Source organism: Mobula birostris, chromosome 3 (assembly GCF_030028105.1).
Source record: "Mobula birostris isolate sMobBir1 chromosome 3, sMobBir1.hap1, whole genome shotgun sequence".
NCBI lineage: Eukaryota > Metazoa > Chordata > Chondrichthyes > Myliobatiformes > Myliobatidae > Mobula > Mobula birostris.
In genome coordinates, this window is record NC_092372.1 from 58,209,309 (window position 1) to 58,215,308 (window position 6,000).

Here is a 6,000-nt window from a genome sequence, read left to right on the forward strand (position 1 = left end):
TGTGTGTGTTGCTCAGTATTGAACTCTCCACATTCAGGTAATTTGCTTCCTAGGTAACTGACTATTTAAGTGGTAAATGACCTATTTATGGCATTAACTCAATTCTTCCCTTTCCATTAGTACAGCCTCATCTTCAGAGCTTGTCCTTACAAAGAAGGCATGGCAACGCATGTACTTTCTTAGAAATTTACGCAGATTCGGCATGTCATCTAAAAGTCTGACAAACTTCTATAAACGCTGTGGAGAGTATACTGACTGGTTGCATCACAGCCTGGTATGGGAACAGAAAAAACTACAAAGTAGGACAAAACACAGAGTAAAACGTAGAAGGCAACAGAAAGGAAATTGTAAACCAGTTAGCCTGGCTTCAGTGGTTGGGAAGATGTTTGAGTCAATTGTTAAAGATGAGGTGATGGAGTACTTGGTGACACAGGACAAGATAGTTCAAAGTCAGCATGGTTTCTTTCAGGGAAAATCTTGCTTGACAAACTTCTTGGAATTCTTTGAGGAGGTTTCAAGTAGGATAGATAAAGGGGATATGGTGGATACTGTATACTTGGACTTTCAGAAGGCCTTTGACAAAGTGCCACACATGAGGCTGCTTACCAAGTTAAGAGCCCGTGGTATGACAAGAAAGTTACTAACATGGTTAGAGCATTGGCTGATTGGTCGGAGGCAGTGAGTGGGAATAAAAAAATCCTTTTCTGGTTGGCTGCCAGTGACTAGTGGTGTTCTGCAGGGGCCAGTGTTAGGACCACTTCTTTTTATGCTGTATATAAATGATTTAGATGATAGAATAGAAGGCTTTGTTGCCAAGTTTGCAGATGATTCGAAGATCGGTGGAGTGGCAGGTGGTGTTGAGGAAACAGGTAGGATGCGGAAGGACCTATACAGATTAGGAGAATGGGCAAGAAAGTGGCAAATGAAATACAATGTGGGAAAATGCATGGCCATGCACTTTGGTAGTAGAAATAAATTTGCAGACTATTTTCTAAATGGGGAGAAAATCCAGGAATCTGAGATGCAAAGGGACTTGGGAGTCCTTGTGCAGAACACCCTAAAGTTTAACTTGCAGTTTGAGTCAGTGGTGAGGAAGGCAAATCCTATGTTAGCATTCATTTCAAGAGGCCTAGAATACAAGAGCAAGGATGTGATGCTGAGGCTTTATAAGGCACTGGTGAAACCTCACTTTGAGCATTGTGAACAGTTTTGGACGCCTCATCTTAGAAAAAATGTGCTGGCATTGGAGAGGGTCCAGCGGAGGTTTACAAGGATGATTCCAGGAATGAAAGGGTTATCATACGAGGAACGTTTGATGGCTCTGGGTCTGTACTCGCAGGAATTCAGAAGGTTGGGGGGGGGGGGGAGGATCTCATTGAAACCTTTCGAATGTTAAAAAGGCCTAGACAGAGTAGATATGGAAAGGACAAAAGAGCACTGCCTCAGGATAGAAGGGTGTCCTTTCAAAACAGATGTGGAGAAATTTCTTTAGCCATGGGGTGGTGAATTTGTGGAACTTGTTGTCACATGCAGCTGTGGAGGCCAAGTCATTGGGTGTATTTAAGACAGAGATTGATAGGTTCTTGATTGGACATGGCATCAAAGGTTACGGGGTGAAGGTCGGGAACTGGGGTTGAGGAGGAGAAGAAAAAAGGATCCACCATGATTGAATGGCAGAGCAGACTTGATGGGCCAGATGGCCTAATTCTGCTCCTATGTTTTATGGTTTTATAGTCTAAAACATGAGAAAATCTGCAGATGCTGGAAATCCAAGGCAATACACACAAAATGTTAGGGGAACTCAGCAGGTCAGGCGGCAACTATGGGCTGGAATAAACGGCTGACATTTCAGGCAGAGACCCTTCATCAGGACTGGCCATCACAGGTCAGCCCAGTCTGTCACAGGGAAAGCCCTTCCCACCACTGAGCATACCTAGAAGGAGCACTGTCACAGGAAAGCAGCATCCTTCATCAAAGACCCCCGCCATCCAGGCCATGCTCCCTTCTCACTGCTATCATCAGGAAGGAGGTACGGGAGATTCAAGTCCCACACTACCAGGTTCAAGGACAGTTTTTACCACCCAACCATTCGGTGCTTGAGCCAGAGGGGATAACTTCACTCATCCCATCATTGAAATGGTTCCGCAATCTATGGACTCACTCTTTAGACGTCAACAACTCATGTTCTCAATATTTAGACCATAAGACCATAAGACAAAGGAGCAGAAGTAGGCCATTCGGCCCATCGAGTCTGCTCCGCCATTTTATCATGAGCTGATCCATTTTATCCTATTTAGTCCCACTGCCCCGCCTTCTCACCATAACCTTTGCTGCCCTGGCTACTCAGATACCTATCAATCTCTGCCTTAAATACACCCAATGACTTGGCCTCCACTGCTGCCCGTGGCAACAAATTCCATAGATTCACCACCCTCTGACTAAAAAAATTTCTTCGCATTTCTGTTCTGAAAGGGCGCCCTTCAATCCTGAAGTCATGCCCTCTCGTACTAGATTCCCCCATCATGGGAAACAACTTTGTCACATCCACTCTGTCCATGCCTTTTAACATTCGAAATGTTTCTATGAGGTCTCCCCTCATTCTTCTAAACTCCAAGGAATACAGTCCAAGAGCAGACAAACGTTCCTCATATGTTAACCCTCTCATTCCTGAAATCATTCTAGTGAATCTTCTCTGTACCCTCTCCAATGTCAGCACATCCTTTCTTAAATAAGGAGACCAAAACTGCCCACAGTACTCCAAGTGAGGTCTCACCAGCGTCTTATAGAGCCTCAACATCACATCCCTGCTCCTATACTCTATTCCTCTAGAAATGAATGCCAAAATATTGCTTTTTTAAATTATTATTAGTTATTTTTCTTTTTCTTATATTTGCACAGTTTCTTATCTATGCACATTGGTGGTTTGTCTTTGTCATGTATGTTTTTTCATTGATTCTTTTGTGTTTATTTGTATCTACTGTGAATACCCACAAGATAATGAACCTCAGGCTAGTATAGTATACTGTATGATGACATATATGTGCTTAAATGATAAACTTACCTTGAACTTTGAACTATTAAAACAACACATCACAAACAAGCATAACCTTCTCTCTAAATACCCCTAACAACCCACTTGAGCAGGCCTCATCCTATCATATCACAGATATCCCTTTTGTCCTATTCACTCCTTCCCCAAATTAACATTACCTTTTGTTTCATCCTTATCTCAGTTTTAATGAAGATTCTTTAACCTGAAATGATGACTCCACTTCTCTTTCAGCAGATGCTGCCTGGCCTGCTGAGTGCTTTGTGCACTTTCTCTTCTTTATTTAAGACTTCAGGGATCAGCAGTTGTTTTGACTCTGGTCTCTTTTTATTTGATAGCTGTTTATCAGGAAACAGACCTAAAATATACAAGTAAATGGCTAGCCTTAAATTATCCCAGCTTAAGCAAATTCTTTAGCAGATTGCGGCCACACCTGGATCCCAATTAATAGACCACAGCCTCATGATATCATGTGAGCTGTGGTAGAAATCCAATTAATGCAAGACTGACTCCAAGCCCTTCGATAGTGCTTGGATCTTGATCTGCATTTGCCTGTGTCACACTGTACATGAACAAGAATTCAGTATCATCCAACCTTGTCTGCAAAAATGAACAATGTAAATGTCTGCAGTGCCATAGAGCCTAGAGCTACAACTAATCAATTTAAATCAAATCAAATCTAGTTTAATTATCGTTCAACTATACATGGATAAAGCTGAACGAAATAGAATTCCTCTGGGCCAAGGTGTAAAACATACACAGTACCATTCAAAATAGCAAGCAGAAAAAAACATAGTCATGCAGAAAAACACATACATAGCCAAAGACCCTGAATGACATATCCCACAAATTGATGTACAGTTCCCGGCTGTGCACAGATGTGCGAAATCCGAGTTGTCATTCCACCAATTGCACACTGGAGGGCAGCACCAATGTGACAGACCAGCCCCCAACAGAACAGAGACACCATGCAGCACCACCTCCAGTGTCTCCTCTCCTGGACTGCAAGCCTGTAGCTTGAGATCTAGTCCTCTCTATAACTGAGGCTACCCAGCATCCTGCCACCTGCCGTGTCACAAAACAAGGAAAGCAGGCCTGCAACATCTTACATTATCAATATCCAACAGGGTCTGGCGATCACAAGAGGAACATCCAAGAAAATCACCCACAATAACATTGAATGACACCTTCATGCACCAACTCCAATGCCTTCAAGTAGCAGGCAGCAACAAGGTCTGCACTCAGGCCAGCTCTTCTGAACCCAATCCATCTTTGCCAATCAACCAGCAGCTCATTGATGGGGTAGACCTGCAATATCTAAAGTCCAGCATTGTCTTGTGATCGTAAAAAAGCTCATTTAACAAAGAAAAAAGCACCTTTGCTTGGCCCCCGATGTACCACCACCAGAAGAATTTATATGCTAACATTCACATGGCTTAACAACAGCCTCAGAAGAATTTGGATTTGTCCAATAGAACAGAACAGGAGGAATAAAAGCAACAAACGCTGGAAATAATCAACAAGTTAATGAGGACTTTTGCACTCCCACAGAGTGCGATGAAGTTAATGTTTTAGGTCAGTGATCTATGCTGTGCTTTTTTTTAATTTAACAAGAACTGCATTTGAGTTTTGAATTTATGATGGAGTAGCCAGAAGCTGACTACTTGTCAGCAAAGTAAATTCACTGAGGTAAAGTCAAAAGAGACAATAGATGCTGGAATGAAGAAAGAAAACAGAATGCAGGTCAAGCAGCATCCATGGAGGCATAAAGTGGAGGGCAACATTTCAGCTCGAGACCCTGCATAAAAGGTGGGCGGCAACAGGAAAGGTTGTTAACATATAGCAGTACGTAATGGAGTGGGATAGAGTCTGGTTGGTGATAGGTGGAGCCATATTAGTCAGGAATGATGGACAGATGGAACCAGGTGGGTTGAAGAGTGGGAGAGATGAAGAAAGGAAGCAGAAAACCAGCTGGACAGGTGAGTCTGTGTCAGCCGTAGGATACCTGAAAATGGAAAATTCAATACCAATGGGATGTAAGCAACCCAAATAAAATATGAGATGTTGTTCTTCCAATTTGTATTTAGCCTCTCCGTAGCAAGGTCGGTGTGGGAGGGGGAAGGCGATTATGTGGGAATAAACGGGACATTTTCAGAATGGCAGGCAGTGACTAGTGGGGTACCACAAGGCTCAGTGCTGGGACCCCAGTTGTTTACAATATATATTAATGACTTGGATGAGGGAATTAAATGCAGCATCTCCAAGTTTGCGGATGACACGAAGCTGGGTGGCAGTGTTAGCTGTGAGGAGGATGCTAAGAGGATGCAGGGTGACTTGGATAGGTTAGGTGAGTGGGCAAATTCATGGCAGATGCAATTTAATGTGGATAAATGTGAGGTTATCCACTTTGGTGGCAAGAACAGGAAAACAGATTATTATCTGAATGGTGGCCAATTAGGAAAAGGGGAGGTGCAACGAGACCTGGGTGTCATTATACACCAGTCATTGAAAGTGGGCATGCAGGTACAGCAGGTGGTGAAAAAGGCGAATGGTATGCTAGCATTCATAGCAAGAGGATTCGAGTACAGGAGCAGTGAGGTATTACTGCAGTTGTACAAGGCCTTGGTGAGACCACACCTAGAGTATTGTGTGTAGTTTTGGTCCCCAAATCTGAGGAAAGACATTCTTGCCATAGAGGGAGTACAAAGAAGGTTCACCAGATTGATTCCTGGGATGGCAGGACTTTCATATGATGAAAGACTGGATCGACTAGGCTTATACTCCCTGGAATTTAGAAGATTGAGGGGGGGATCTGATTGAAATGTATAAAATTCTAAGGGGGTTGGACAGGCTAGACGCAGGAAGATTGTTCCCGATGTTGGGGAAGTCCAGAACGAGGGGTCACAGTTTGAGAGTAAAGGGGGAAGCCTTTTAGGACCGAGATGAGGAAA